Source organism: Ailuropoda melanoleuca, chromosome 13 (assembly GCF_002007445.2).
Source record: "Ailuropoda melanoleuca isolate Jingjing chromosome 13, ASM200744v2, whole genome shotgun sequence".
Taxonomy (NCBI): domain Eukaryota; kingdom Metazoa; phylum Chordata; class Mammalia; order Carnivora; family Ursidae; genus Ailuropoda; species Ailuropoda melanoleuca.
Window position 1 is genome coordinate 75,006,093 of NC_048230.1, and position 16,227 is coordinate 75,022,319.

The 16,227-nt window shown below is 48.5% G+C and overlaps 1 long non-coding RNA gene across 2 annotated transcripts in view; it reads left to right on the forward strand.

Annotated features, from left to right (window-relative positions):
- LOC117795688 overlaps nt 1–15,463 on the forward strand; it is a 25,860-nt gene extending 10,397 nt beyond the window's left edge. The window contains exons 1-4 of one of the 2 annotated variants that reach the window (XR_004619801.1): nt 5,347–5,661; nt 5,910–6,107; nt 12,212–12,325; nt 13,436–15,463. This is a non-coding gene — a long non-coding RNA (uncharacterized LOC117795688). Of the gene's footprint in view, nt 1–5,346; nt 5,662–5,909; nt 6,108–12,211; nt 12,326–13,435 lie in introns of those variants that run through there. The other variant, XR_004619800.1, reaches the window with a different exon arrangement.
- Nucleotides 15,464–16,227: the final 764 nt, after the last annotated feature.

Genomic DNA, 16,227 nt, shown 5'->3' on the forward strand with positions numbered 1-16,227 from the left:
CAATTCTAGGCTTTACATAGAAAGAAATCTACACCCAGCTACAGAGGACCAAAGACACAGAGAAAAATCTTTCCATCGTATTCACTTCCCAGCACCAGACACATTCCCTTTTCATGGCTCTGTCATTTGCCCAATTCTCAGGAGCTTCCGAGTGGAAAATAAAGCACTGCTCCCAAATGCTTTAGGAGGTTGAGAAAAAGTAATTTCAAGGCCAGAGTATTTGCTGCCATTAGAAAGACTATGACTACCTTTATTCTGAAATATGTGATGAAAACCACAGAGAGAAAAATATGGCTTAAAGGAAACACATGATGGGATCATTTCAAGGCTCTTCTCCTGTTAGAAAAGTGGAGTATAAAAAGAAGTCTCAAGGCAATGATAAAACACACAACCCAATAAAAGACAAGCAAGGATTTGAACAGACACTTCACAAAAGAAGATATACAGTAGGTATACATCATTAGCTATTGTGGAAAAGTAGATTAAAACTACTATTGAGATGTCATGACACTCCTATCACAGGACCCAGTGATCCTCCAACTTATAAGTATTTATTCAAGTGAAATAAAAACTTATGTCCACACATAAATCTGTATGCAAATGTTTATAGCAGTTTTATTCATAGTCTCCCAATAAGAAATAACCCCTATGTCCTTCAGCTAGTGAGCAATAAAACTGGTATATCCATATAATGGAATACTACTCAACAATAAAAAGGAATGAACTACTAATATACACAACATAGATGAATTTCAAATGCATTAGGCTAAGTGAAAGAAGCCAGACTCAAAAGGCTATATGCGGTATGATTCCACTTATGCCAGAAGAGGCAAAATTGTGGGGACAGAAAACAGATCAATGGTTTCCAGAGCCTGGAGAAGGGGGAAGGATTAACTATCAAGGGAATATTTTGGGGTGACAGAACTCTTCTGTACATCAATCGTGGTGGTGATAACACAACTTAACATGTTTCTCAAAACTTGCAGAACTGTCTACTAACAAGAGTGAGCATTCCTGGATGTACTTTATACCTGAAAAAAAAAAAAAAGAAAAAAACTGAGGCATCCTTAGAGTGTTTGACAATCTCACTTTCTTTGACATGGAAGTAAATGCTGTTCATTACACATTTGTGTGCAATCTCTCACCCCCAACACACACAAAAAACTTTGGTTGTTGTCATGTTAAATTTCCAGAACCATTTCTCCCTGGCTTCTCTCTCCTTTTGGCAGATGACTTTTCCACCTACTTTACCAAGAAGGACTGTGTTAGATGAATACATCTGACCTTTCTCTCCTCCTCCTCCAATGTTCTTTCCTTATTCATATGGGAATACAAACAACCTCTAAACACCTCAGGGCATTTGCATTCTAGTATGGAAAAATAATTTTCAAGTTATTAAAAAGTACAGGGGCACCTACGTGGCTCAGCTGGTTAAGGATTCGACTCTTGATCTCAACTCAGGTCTTGATCTCAGGGTGATGAGTTTAGGCCCTGCATTGGGCTCCATGTTGGGCATGGAGTCTACCTAATTAAAGAAAGAAAGAAAGAAAGAAGAAAAGAAAGAAAGAAAGAAAAGTAGAATAAACTCGCCAAAAACTGGAATGAGTTCAGCAAAAAGTATAGTGATTTGGTGATATGACCAGACACTGATATCCCTTGATGTTTCCAGACAGTTTGAGGGCCGATTAACCATTTAGGTTAAGTGAAGGAAGCCAATCTGAAAAGCTACATATTGGATGATTCCAACTATATGACATTCCAGAAAAGGCAAAACTATAGAGACAGTAAAAAGATCAGTGGCGGCCAGGGGTTTGGTGGGGAGAGAGAGGGGAAGGTGGAGAAAAAGAAATTTTTAGGACAGTGAGGCTATTATTCTGTATGATACAATAATGGTGGATAAATGTCATTATACATTTGTCAAACCATAAAATGCACAACAGCAAGAGTGGAACCTTAATGGAAACTACTGGATTTAGCTAATAGTAGTGCATCAATATTGGCTTATCAATGAAAACAAATGTACCACAATAATGCAAGATGTTCAAAATAGGGAAAATTGGGAGGGAGGGTGAAGGGGTATAGGAAAACCCTCTGTATGTTTTGCTCAATTTTTCCTTTAAACCTAAAACTGTTAAAAAGTCCACTAATTTTTTAAAAAGTGATACAGAAGACTGGAACTTTAAATGTGAAAATTTAGGACTACTTAACCAATTTTATGTTCCTTGAAATGATGCACGAGAGTGATAAGCCATAATTCATCGACCCTAAGAGAGTTTAAAAAAAGTCTCTGAGTAAGGTTGCCTCTTAAAATTGATGGTATTTTAGATTCAGTGAAATATGGTACGATAAAATATATGTCTAAAGAGGTCTAAAGAAGGTCTAAATAAAATAAAAATAATTTTTAAATAAAAATCTAATGCTCAACATTGTTCATCATCAGGGAAATATAAATCAAAACCATGACGAGATGCCACTGCACACCTGTCCGGATGGCTAAAATTCACACAGGAAACAACAGATGTTGGTGAGGATGTGGAGAAAGGGGAACCCTCTCACACTGTTGGTGGGAATGCAAACTGGTGCGGCCACTCTGGAGAACAGTATGGAGGTTCCTCAAAAAGTTAAGTTAAAAATAGAGCTACCCTACAGTCTAGCAATTGCACTACTAGGTATTTACCCAAAGGATACAAAAGTACAGATTTGAAGAGGTACGTGCACCCCAAAGTTTATAGCAGCATTTATCAACAGTAGCCAAATTATGGAAAGAGCCCAAGTGTCCGTTGACTTATGAATGGATAAGGAAGATGGACAGATAGATATATATGTATGATATTATATATATAAATAATGGGATATTACTCAACCATTCAAAAGAATGAAATCTTGCTATTCACAACAATGTGGATGAAGCCAGAGTATATGATGCTAAGCGAAATAAGCCAGTCAGAGAAAGATACATACCATATGATTCCACTCATATATGGAATTTAGGAAACAAAACAGATGAACTTAAAGGAAGGGAAAAAAAGAGAGAGGGAAACAAGCCATTAGAGACTTTTTTTTTTTGAGAGAGAGTGAATGAGAGTGCAAATGGTGGGGAGGGGCAGAAACAGAGGGAGAGAGAGAATTACTAGGCAGACTCCACGCTTGGCTCAGAGTCTGGCGTGGGGCTGGATCCCACGACCCGGAGATCACAACTGAGCCGAAATCAAGAGTCTGGTGCTTAATGGACTGAACCACCCCAGTGGCCCCATAAAAGACTCTTAAGGATAGAGAACAAACTGAGGGTTGACTGAGGGAGGTGGGTGGGCCATGGGTTATATGGGTGATGGGTATTAAGGAGGGCACTTGTTATGAGCCCTGGGTGTTATATGTAAGTGATGAATAAGTAAAAAAAATAATAAAAATAATAGATTAGGAAAAATAAAAATCNCCATGGGTTATATGGGTGATGGGTATTAAGGAGGGCACTTGTTATGAGCACTGGGTGTTATATGTAAGTGATGAATAAGTAAAAAAAATAATAAAAATAATAGATTAGGAAAAATAAAAATCTAATATTAGAAAGTATTGTGTCATAGTTTGATTGTCAGTGTTTTTCTTTTTAAGTGGGGCTTAAAATAATAGCGCCTCTTACAACGAATGATGTCTCAGATTAGACGAGATACAGATTAAGTGTGCACTATAAAAATCAGCTAGATGATGTATATTTATCTATTGTTGCCTCTGGTGGTGGGAGTTAAGTGAGATTACAATTTCAATTATAATGCTTTATTTCTTGTATTTGAAAATGACAAAGCAACTGACATAAAATGTCAAGAAAGATAAATCTGACAAGTAGGAGCACGGTGTTAGGTCTTTTTTGATTTTTAGTTTATTTTTCATATTTAAGAATTTTAAACAGCAAAACAAATACCTGAAAAAAAAATCGAAGAATGCCTCAGAAACCTTCTCAGGGCCGGCCAACCTCCAATTTATTTGTTGGGGAGATTTCTTGGGCAATTGGGTGGTGGCAGAAACTGAGGGAAGGAATAGTCAGCAGGCAGACACAAAAAGATAAATATTCCACTTATATGAGGTACCTACCATCATCAAATTCATAGAGACAGAAAGCAGAATAGTGGTTACCCTGGGCTGAGGGGTGGGGGAGTAATATTAAATAATATTACTTAATGGGTACAGAGTTTCAGTTTCGGATGATGGAAAAGTTCTGGAAATGAATAGTGGTGATGGCTGCCCAACGCGGTGAATGTACTTAAAGCCACTGCAACGCACACTTAAAAATGGTAAATTTCCTGTTATATACACCCCCTCACCCCCAAACTGGGCAGGGGAAATCAAGAGCTCTGTTTTGGGCATGTTGGGTTTGAGATGCTCAAAGGCAGTTGGATAAAATCCAGGCTCGGGAATGATCACGGGCAGGGGAGTGATGCAGGTTTAGCAGAAGCCCCGTGGAAGCCATGAAGCCAGAGAGAGGGGAAGGGGAGAGGCAGTCAGCTGGAAGACCGGGGCCTTCCACCGCTTGGAGAAGTGGGGCCAAAGAAGCCACAAGCAGAAGGTCTTTCCAGCAGGACGCAGCAGTCAGTGGTCTCTGGTGTGTCCGAGAGACTGACTGAGGCGAGGCCTGGATCTGGCAACGTGGGAGTTGTTGGGGTTCCAACGGAGTGCGCAGAAAGGGAGGCAGACTGAGGTGGGCTGGGGAGGAGGAAGTGGTGATGGGAACTACCCGCAATAGTTTGAAGAAATTTTGCTGGGAATGTTAGGTGAGGAAGGTGGGGGATAGCTAGAGGCAGATGAGGCGGTCTAGGGTAGCTCACCTGCTCTTAAAAAAAAAATTATTTTAGAGAGAGAGAGAGAGAGAGATCATGGGGAGAGGCAGAGGGAGAGGGGGAGCATCCCAGGGAAACTCTGCAGAGGGAGGAGCCTGACCTGGGGCTGGATCTCATGATACTGAAATCATGACCTTAGCCAAAACCGTCCGGCGCTCAACCTACTGAGCCATCCAGGTGCCCCTCACCCCTCAACCCTCTTTTTTAAAAGCTGAGAGGTTCCAGAGAATGTTTGTATGCTTATGGGAATGATCCATTCTTCCCACAACAGAGGGGGCGAGGAAAGGCACAGGAGAGAAGAGAGAAGCGAAGGAGGAGGGACGCGGGCCGTGCGAATCTCCCGCATTTCCGAGGAGCATGGGAGAGAGAGTGGGCGGCTGGGGCTGAAGCTGGGTGGTGGGTAGGCAATGGGGTCTGCTTCCTGAGCTGAGCTGGGCACACGAGGGGCTGTTGGGAGGTTTGGCGGCAAAGGAAGTGCGATGGGTCCGCAGGGCAAGGCAGCGTGCCCCAAGGAGCCCTGTGGCGCTGACATAAACCGGTACCCGCGACCACGAGGTCGCGCGGCTTTCCCTGGCAGGGAGCATGGGCAGGTGAGCCTCATTCTTGCCCGTTCTCAAGTGCGCTTCACGGACCAGCAGACCGGGCATCACCTGGGAACCTGTTAAAATGCAAATGATCGGGCACCACCCCAGCCCTACTGAATCAGAAACACGGGGGTGGGGCCCACCCACCTGTGTTTTTCACAAGCTCTCCAGGTGATTCTGAGAGTTTCAGAAGCTCTGAACTGGCGCGAAGGAGCCAAGGGGACCGGGGGATGATCTGCGACCTGCAGGTGAGGACGGGCAGACGTTTCTAGTGCTGCGAGCTCCCTGACCTGTCTGTAAGCAAACCCTGGAGACTGCCAGGAATGGAATGCCCTTTAAAGGAATTCTGGGCTTTCTAATGAATGATTATTTCGCAAGACAAACAACATCTTTCAAATGCCCCTTTTTTTAGTCTAAATTTGAATATTGAGTTTCCTGTCCATGGTTGTTTGAAAGGACCCCTGACTCCTTTCTCTCCCCATGTCACGTCTTCTAGGACCTTCTAGGTCTGCTCCATCTTTCTGCACGGCTGCATTGCAGCAATTCTGTGGGGGAAACAACGATGAACCGCCATTCCCCTATGTGTGAGGCCTTTTCCTTCCCTGACGAAATAGAGACAAGAATGAGTCAGCCTCTCCCAACCTCCAGGATCTCCCAGTCGTCCCAGTGACTCAGAGGATGGTCTGTTTCATGGGTAAGTAAGTGCCCCTCCCAGGAAGCTGGCAGCCCTAGCCACCCCCTACCTCAGTCCCTCCCCCTCCACCCAGTGCCTCCATCAAGACACATTGCTAACAAGACTCGATGGGGGATGGGGCAGGCCAAGAAAGGTCAGCAGTAAGTGGACCAGGAAAGAGGATGGGAGCTGAAAGGCTAAGATGCAGGAGGCTAAATTTGTTCCTCATTTGGGGGTGACCTTGGATGGACCCACAAAGGGCTCAGTGTTTCTATTTGAAAATGGGAAAAATCGTACATCCTACCATATGAGACTCAGTAGTGGTCCAAAAGGAGAGATGAGCCTCTTGGAATATTTCTGGCTGGAGACACACGTTGGAACTTTTCTGTGCAAAAGAGAGGGAGCCCTGGGGGTGGTTTATCCTTGAGGATTTCGAGGGCAAGTAGTAGTCTAAGCAGGGCCTGCAGGAGGGTGGGGAGGCCTCCATGGGAGAAGGGCGGGAGGTCAGATGTGGGGAGACTGATCCGAGGCAGGGGAGCTTGGCACGTAGGGGCACCTTGGGGCGGAGGCACAGAGCAGCTGGTAGAAAGAAACATAGCAGCCCCCAAACCGTGGATTTGGTGCTGCCCGTGTTGCCAGGTCTGTGACTTTTCTCCTTCACTCCTGTGTCCCTCGGTTTCTCTCTCTCTGTCTCCTCCCCCTTCTGTCCTACATCACAGAGAACAGTGAAGGCTCCTCTCCCCACGGGTTCTGTTTTCTTTCCTGTTTAGATGGTGACTGGCATCTATCTGTTTATGGAGTCAGCAATCCATCCATCCTGTTTACTTGTCGCTGACACAGTGCGTTGTGGTCAGGGAGGCTGTCCACAGCCCCCCAGGGTGGGGTGGGGACCAGGATGCTGACACACACAGGCACACACACTCAGCCATGACCAGGTCAGTCTGCCTCACCAGTGCCAGGAGGTCCTGGGCTGTTCTGCTCTGATGTCTGGGATGCTGTGGGGCAGTCAGCTGGGCCAGGGTCACCTCCACGGCTGCTGAGGTCCATGGCCCAGCATGCTTGGCACAAACTCGGGGCTCAGGAAAGATCTTCTGACTGAAGCTGAGTGCCCAGTGCACTGTTCCTCAGGGGTTGACGGGGGGGGGTCCTCAGAAGCGAGAAGGGCAGTGCCCAGAGGAATAATGTCAGAAGGCAGCTTGCTCAGCGCGCCCATTTCTCCACGAGGGAGTTAAGAGCAGAGAAGGCAAAGGATTTGTGGATTGGGTCACCATTTACTACATCTCTTCTGCTCCCCTCTCCAGATTGGACCTTTCCCTCCTAATTCATGTGACTTGAGACAATACTTTGGTTGGTTTTTTCATGGTTTCCCCAAATCCTGTGCAGTGGCACTGGTCAGTGTTGGACTGGAGATGGATGAGGTTTCCTGGGGTTGGCGGTATGAGTGGGGACAGGGGCAGAAGTCAGGCCAGACCTGTGGGGAGGCAGGGGGTGGTGGTGACGAGCATTTAAATCGAGGTAGGGAGGACCTAAGGCCAAGAAGATGCTGCTCTTGGTTTTCAGGGTGCTTGCCCAGGACCTCACTTCTAAGCTCTGAGCACAGGGCCCAAGCACACAAAGACTGTCAAACAAAAAACCAAGGAACAAACAAAATCCACATAAGCCGAGTCTAGACGGATGCCCTTTGATGCTTCCAGAGGATTCTCGGAATTCCTGAGGTCATCTGGAGCTCACCAGGGTCTGCCTCATGGCCTGACTGAACACCTACTGTCACGGTGAAGAACCAGACAGACCTGGGCTTGAGGGGGTCTCATCTGTGCCACTCACTCTCTCTGCGTGTGACTGGGGCCCACGCTTCTGTGAACAAATGATTCATTGTTTGTCTGAGGTTCAGATTGAACTGAGTGCCCTGTATTTTTATTTGCTAAATCTGGCAACCCTTCTAAACCCTCCAAAAGTTGGTCCCCCACCCTCAACCCCCATCTAGAGGCTGTCAGTCGCAAATGCTACATTATTTTGAAGTCTGAGATTTCACCTCAAAAATTCACGTAAAGTTTAAGCCCACCTCCAAGTTTCTACCCTTGTTTTGCTATAAAACAGCTATTATGTTAGCCTAGTTAAAATGCAAACATTTCCCATGTACTCACACTGCGTTGTGGATTAGTTAGGGCCCAGCTCATCCTGTCCGCAGGCTTTCCCGTGGATGGAAGGAGCACCGGGGGGTGTCTGCCCTGGGCAACAGTGAATGAGAAAAAGAAGGGCAGGAGAGTGAGATGTTCAAATGTCACGTTGTTCAATTTAAAGGACTCCATTTTTGCCTTCCTATTTTGCCTTTTTGAGATGTCTTTCACAACATGGGGATCACTTTAGTTACAAACATTTGATTCCTTCACCCGGCAGGATAAAGGGTGGGCAAGCAGAGAGCCAGAGCTTCCAGAAAAGTGGAAGGGAGGCAAGACAGTACACGTCCCCTGAAAACAGTGAAGGGTGCTTTTGGAACAGTGGCTCCATGCTGGGATGGCCAGGGTGCCCAGGTGCTCCCTACGCCCCCTACTTCAGAGCCTTTCAAGGGGAGACCCAGGCATCAGTGCTTTCAAAAGCGTNGCGAGGCAGGGGAGCTTGGCACGTAGGGGCACCTTGGGGCGGAGGCACAGAGCAGCTGGTAGAAAGAAACATAGCAGCCCCCAAACCGTGGATTTGGTGCTGCCCGTGTTGCCAGGTCTGTGACTTTTCTCCTTCACTCCTGTGTCCCTCGGTTTCTCTCTCTCTGTCTCCTCCCCCTTCTGTCCTACATCACAGAGAACAGTGAAGGCTCCTCTCCCCACGGGTTCTGTTTTCTTTCCTGTTTAGATGGTGACTGGCATCTATCTGTTTATGGAGTCAGCAATCCATCCATCCTGTTTACTTGTCGCTGACACAGTGCGTTGTGGTCAGGGAGGCTGTCCACAGCCCCCCAGGGTGGGGTGGGGACCAGGATGCTGACACACACAGGCACACACACTCAGCCATGACCAGGTCAGTCTGCCTCACCAGTGCCAGGAGGTCCTGGGCTGTTCTGCTCTGATGTCTGGGATGCTGTGGGGCAGTCAGCTGGGCCAGGGTCACCTCCACGGCTGCTGAGGTCCATGGCCCAGCATGCTTGGCACAAACTCGGGGCTCAGGAAAGATCTTCTGACTGAAGCTGAGTGCCCAGTGCACTGTTCCTCAGGGGTTGACGGGGGGGGGTCCTCAGAAGCGAGAAGGGCAGTGCCCAGAGGAATAATGTCAGAAGGCAGCTTGCTCAGCGCGCCCATTTCTCCACGAGGGAGTTAAGAGCAGAGAAGGCAAAGGATTTGTGGATTGGGTCACCATTTACTACATCTCTTCTGCTCCCCTCTCCAGATTGGACCTTTCCCTCCTAATTCATGTGACTTGAGACAATACTTTGGTTGGTTTTTTCATGGTTTCCCCAAATCCTGTGCAGTGGCACTGGTCAGTGTTGGTGGAGATGGATGAGGTTTCCTGGGGTTGGTGGTATGAGTGGGGACAGGGGCAGGAGTCAGGCCAGACCTGTGGGGAGGCAGGGGGTGGTGGTGACGAGCATTTAAATCGAGGTAGGGAGGACCTAAGGCCAAGAAGATGCTGCTCTTGGTTTTCAGGGTGCTTGCCCAGGACCTCACTTCTAAGCTCTGAGCACAGGGCCCAAGCACACAAAGACTGTCAAACAAAAAACCAAGGAACAAACAAAATCCACATAAGCCGAGTCTAGACGGATGCCCTTTGATGCTTCCAGAGGATTCTCGGAATTCCTGAGGTCATCTGGAGCTCACCAGGGTCTGCCTCATGGCCTGACTGAACACCTACTGTCACGGTGAAGAACCAGACAGACCTGGGCTTGAGGGGGTCTCATCTGTGCCACTCACTCTCTCTGCGTGTGACTGGGGCCCACGCTTCTGTGAACAAATGATTCATTGTTTGTCTGAGGTTCAGATTGAACTGAGTGCCCTGTATTTTTATTTGCTAAATCTGGCAACCCTTCTAAACCCTCCAAAAGTTGGTCCCCCACCCTCAACCCCCATCTAGAGGCTGTCAGTCGCAAATGCTACATTATTTTGAAGTCTGAGATTTCACCTCAAAAATTCACGTAAAGTTTAAGCCCACCTCCAAGTTTCTACCCTTGTTTTGCTATAAAACAGCTATTATGTTAGCCTAGTTAAAATGCAAACATTTCCCATGTACTCACACTGCGTTGTGGATTAGTTAGGGCCCAGCTCATCCTGTCCGCAGGCTTTCCCGTGGATGGAAGGAGCACCGGGGGGTGTCTGCCCTGGGCAACAGTGAATGAGAAAAAGAAGGGCAGGAGAGTGAGATGTTCAAATGTCACGTTGTTCAATTTAAAGGACTCCATTTTTGCCTTCCTATTTTGCCTTTTTGAGATGTCTTTCACAACATGGGGATCACTTTAGTTACAAACATTTGATTCCTTCACCCGGCAGGATAAAGGGTGGGCAAGCAGAGAGCCAGAGCTTCCAGAAAAGTGGAAGGGAGGCAAGACAGTACACGTCCCCTGAAAACAGTGAAGGGTGCTTTTGGAACAGTGGCTCCATGCTGGGATGGCCAGGGTGCCCAGGTGCTCCCTACGCCCCCTACTTCAGAGCCTTTCAAGGGGAGACCCAGGCATCAGTGCTTTCAAAAGCGTCCCAGGTTATTCCAGTGTGCAGCCATTGCTTTGGAGCTTTGCTACTCAAAGTTGGGCCTGAGGACCAGGGGCATCCGTCTCAGCTGAATCTCAGGCCCCACCCCAGACCTGCTGGATCAGAGCCTCCATTTTCACGAGGTCTCCAGGTGCTTGGCATGCAGTCTGAGAAGACCTGCTTTCACAGACCTGTGGGGAACCTCATCTTGATGGGGGTGGTGGCAGCGGCAGCTGGCTTCCTTCAGTGGGGACCTGAGGGCCACAGGCGCTAGTCTGTCCATCAGAGCCCGCCGCACTGTCTCCCACTCCTGGGTGTAGAGTTGTAGGCTTACCCACAGTGATGGAACTTGTATTCTGTGCCTGGGTCTGTTAGTGTCTTTTCATTGATACATCCTTGTTCCATCGGGACAACCACACAGTAGTCAACGATGTTGGCTGAAGAGCAGGGACTCCTGTTCTGGCAGAGAAACCTAAGGATACCAGTCAGGATCTGTGGGGAGGACAGGCTGAAGTATACAGTGTGGCCTTAACTTCGGACGCAAGTATTTACTTACTGTATGGCTATGCGGGTCTTGTTTGGAGCCTGTAGTCTCTTGTTTTCTCATTCTTTCTTTGGTCAGATGGAGTTGATGTAACTTACGAAAAGCCTGGGTAGGCGAGGCTGCTCTTTGTCTTTCTCTACCAGTTGGCTATTGTCGCAACAGTGCTGCCTAAGAGCCACGAGACCTCAGTGGCATACAACAATTAGTATTCATTTCTCATGTGTATGCGTGTGTTGCCTGGGATGACTGCTGAGCTCATGCATTTGCACGTTGGCTGGGCGTTCGCTGATCTAGGCTTGGATCAGATAGGTGCTTCAAGATTACGGTCCAGGTGACTTTGGCTCTTGGCTCTGGGTTGAGCGCCAGTCTGCTGGTTGCCTGCTCGTTCTGCAGTCCCAGGCTGAAGGGCAGTAGCCATCCAGGGGAACGTTTCCAATGGAGGTGGAGAAAGCACTCAAAGGAAGTGGAAACGTGCAGGAACTCTTGGAGCTGAGGCTCCAAACAGACACACGACCACTTCTAGTCTATTTCACTCAAGCCTGACATCCGTGGGTGGGAAAATACACTCCACCTGAGTTGTGGCAAGAATATGGATGCAAAATACTACACGGGGAGGTGAAGAATTGTGGCCAGTAAGTCAACTCACTATATCCTCCAACCTGGAATGATGCTTCCTTGGGGATACACGACCCATCCCTTCTAGAACTTTAAAAAGCTCCCTCATAACAGAGACTGCTGGCTATTCACCAAAAATCCCTTTCCTACCCTTCCTGGATTCCCAACTAGAGCGTAATTCCCAGCCTCCCTTGTAGTTAGGTGTGACCACAAGACTGGTTTTGGCCAATGGTATGTGAATAGAAGTCATGTCAGTTTTCAAGCTGAGCCTTTCTTTTGCTGCTGGCTTTGTGCAGATGACTTCAAGACCCTGATGGTTCCTGGAGGCACACGTTGGAATGAGCCTAGATCCCTGGATCACCATGTGGAGGAAAGCCATTATGAAATGGGAATACCTCTTTATTGTGTAGGTAAGATATGGATTTCTATTATATTTGAACCACTATATTCTTGGGTCTCTTCTTTATAGAAGCCAGCATTCCCTATCCCTAATACACTTCCTAAAGCCCTTCTTTGTCACTCTGGCCTCTCCCTGTGGTGGTGGGTGTGGAAGTGCTTTGTAAACTATAAAGTGCTCCACGGTGTGAAGTCTGACCGTGATCAATGCTTGACTAACGTTCCAACACGAAGCAGAGTCTCAGTCAGCTGTATGGATGTGGCAGAGGCTGATGCTAGTAACTGCTGACATCTGGAGGGGGTCTGGCGGCTTGGACATCGATTTACATCCTTGGTTCTTTTTAATCCTCACCACAACCCTGAGTGACAGGCTCCTAACATGACCCCCATTTTAAGGATGACAAACGGGAGTTTGCCAAACTTGCTCAAGGCTTCACAGCACCTGACCTCCTTCCCCTCGTTGTTCTGGAAACGATGAGGAGACTTCTTAGCTCTAATCCACTTTGCCCAAATCAGGCTCCAAAGACCCCCTGGGTGGGGAGGATAGAAAAACAGGTTGTACCCAAGGCTGCTGGTGGTGGTATGATTTGTAAGGAGCATTTACAATTCCAGACCCTAATTGAAACCGTGTACCCCAGAAATCCATTCTTGAAGGTAAGAGAGAGGTATTCCTTGGGGCTTCTGCTGTGGGATAGATTATCTGTAAGATGGCTACCAAGGACTCCTTCCATTCCTGTCTGCTCATTTGCTACACGTTGAATTATGTCTCCCCCATAGATATATGGGGTATGTTGGAGTTCTAATCCCCAGTACCTCAGAACATGACCTTATTTGGAGATGGTGTCTTTACAGAGGTAATCAAATAAAAATGAAGCTATTAAGGTGGGTCCTAATTCACTGGTGTCCTTGTAAGGAGGGGAAATTTGTATACAGAATAGGGACAGACACAAAGGGGAACTTGTGTGAAGATGAAGGGATGAGGACAGAGATTGGGGTGATGAATCTAGAAGCCAATGACCACCAAAGATTGCCAGCCAAACACCAGAAACCTGGAGACAGCAATAGAACAGATTCTCCTGGTTGAAGGAACCAACCCTGCTGACACCTTGATCTTGAACTTCCAGGCTCCAGAACTGTGAGACAATGAATTTCTGTTGATTAAGCCATCTACATTGTGGGACCTTGTTGCAGCAGTCCTAACAAACTCATACAACACTTCACTCTTCCTATCAAGAGGTAGAGTCCATTTATCCTCCCCTTGAATCTGGGCTGGCTTTGTGACTTTCTTTAGCCAACAGAATGAGGTAGAAATCGTGAAATGGCCCTCCTGGGCCTAGGTCTTCAGAGGCCTGGCTGCTTCCATTTCACCCCAGAGAGAAGCCAGGCTGCCATGTTGTAAGGAAGTCCAGGCCATGCTGCACGAGATGTCCCGTGGAGAGAGAAACCATTTGGATTGTTCCAGACCCAGTCAAGCTTCCAGCCGATGTCCCTAATCAACAGCACATGCAGCGGAAGAACGGTCTAGCTGAGCCCAGTGAACCCCAAGAGTTGAGAAATAAGAACTTGTTGTTTTAAGCCACTGGGTTACGAGGGTGGTTTGTTATTGTGAGGGTGTTTCTTATGCAGCAACAGGCGACTGAAAAGAACTCTGGCAAGTCTTCTAGCACCTCTGCCATAGTTGTCCCCACAGCGAGATGCCTCCAGAGCCATCCTTGCTACCATCCTCCCCAACGGACTCTGGGTGCTGCCTGTTTCCTCACGTTGCTCACTTCCACAGAACAATCTTCCGTGGTGCGTGTGGGCAAAGCTAGCAGCCCCCCTGCAGAGGGGGCTGGGAAGGAGCATGTCTGGCTGTGGGGGAGGGGGTATAGGATTCGTGACATGGAAAGTTCCCCAAACACAGAAGGACGTTCAAAGGGTACTGAGCACCCCTGAAATATGATGAAGGCTGTCAATAGGGCCAAATATATATGTATTTTTTATTTAATTTTTGTGTGTGTGTGAACTCCCTGTGTGTTTGGCACACAGCTCTGGGCCCATTCACCTTCTAATTGTAAACAGTGCCCTGACATCACCCTTCCTCACTCTGCATCCCTGTGGTTTGGAATGGACCAACTCCAGGGCTGGGCATGTGATTCAGGCCCAAACAATGATTTGTGACCCAGGCAGAGCCAACTTGGTGTAGCCTTGGCTTTTTGCTGGGACAGCTGAAAGAAATGAGGACTTGAGCCGTGAGGGTGGAACTTGGAGCTGCTGGCAGCCATCTTGCCACAGCAAGGAGCAGAGAAGAGAGACGAGGTGGGGAAGACTGAGCCTCGATGATATTTTTAAAGCCTCTTGGAACCCGGATCAGGCAGACTGTTGGCGTCTTCTCTTACATGAGCGTCTGCTTGTCCTATTTGCTTACACCAAGCCAATCTGAGTAGTTTTCCATCATTCGTCAAGTCCTTATTAACATTCTTATTTAATACAATGACTTTTTGCGGGAGGCGTTATTTATTAAACCCATTTTACAGATGAGGAAACTGAAGCACAGGGAGGCCACGTGGAGGCAGATTTCAAACCCAGGAAATCTAATTCTGAGAGCCCACTCAGAAACCTTCTGCTTCCTCGGTGACAGGGAAGGATTCACAGAGGAAGGTGTGACATTGAACCTGACCTTTAACTCCAAGGGACAGGGTGGTTGGGCAGGAGGGGACAGAAAGGTTTTCTAGAGGAAGGAACTAGCCTGGGCAATGACAAGGACTTTTCTGCTGAGAAGAAACTTCACCTAACATTCACCACGTCCCTGCCTTGAAGCCTATACTCACACGGGTCCCTCCCGTAGGGGAGCATCACACCCCATTTCTGTAGGGACACCTGTGCTCTCCTGGCTTCCACCCGTGTGCACCTATGCTCTGCAGTGGGGCCTGGTGAGTCCTCTGTGGGGTCAAGGTTAGGGGAGGCACCCTCCTTTGCCTGAAAGACAGCTCCGGGCAGGGGCTACCCAAGGCTTCCACCCCTTGGACTGGGTCTCTGTCAGCTCCAGGAGGCCCTGGAGATGCTCACAGAGTTAAACTGTGAAATGTTACCTGACCAGATGGCCTCGGGCCTTAAAAGAGCACAAATGAAAAACTGTACAAGGGACCAGCGTGGTGCTTGCAGGATCTCAAATAGCGCATAAACAAATAATTTCCAAATAACTACGATTTTAAAAAGAAAATAAAAAGTGACGCTCACACCTGTTTGCTTCGGTTTTGATTACATCGAGGATGAGGCAGGGGGTACTAGTGAAGGTTGTTTTCTTAAAGAGGCCACTTCCGCTCTGAGCTGCGAAGGTGCCGGGCTGGGGCTGTTTGCTCCCTGCCCCTACCCCCTGCTGTCTAGGGCTGGAGACTGAGGCGCGGAGGTCTCCGAGGCGTGGTGGGGTGGTGGCGGGGGGCAGTGGTATTGAAGAGAAAATGAGATTAGTGGTGGCCCCTGGGGGCCAGCCCTCTGATCCCAACTGAGAACCAATGTAGGGTCTGCACGAGTGAAGGCGGAGAGAGGGGGGCCCCTTCCCTCTAAAAGCAGGGTTCTGACCCCGCGGGTAAACTGAGGCCCGCGTCCCTGCTGTGCGGGTTTCCTTGCACGCAGCCTTGGCCCGCGTTACGCCCAGCACAGGGCGGGCAGGGCTGGGCTGGCTACTTTTCTTTTGGGGCTGAGTGGGGACGTTTGGCGCCCAGCTAGAGGAGGGGGTGTCGGGCCCAGGGGTGGAGCGCTGGGCCGGGGGGCTTTGGAGGCGGCGGTCCGGCGGTCCTCGGCTGCGGCGGTCCGGCAGTCCTCGGCTCCGGCGGCCCCAGCTTCCCCGCCCCCGGCGGGCCGGGCCGGGGAGGAGCTCGGCGGCGTCCCCGCCCCGAGGCGGAGCGGGGGGCCGGGCCCGGGCGGACCCGGCGGG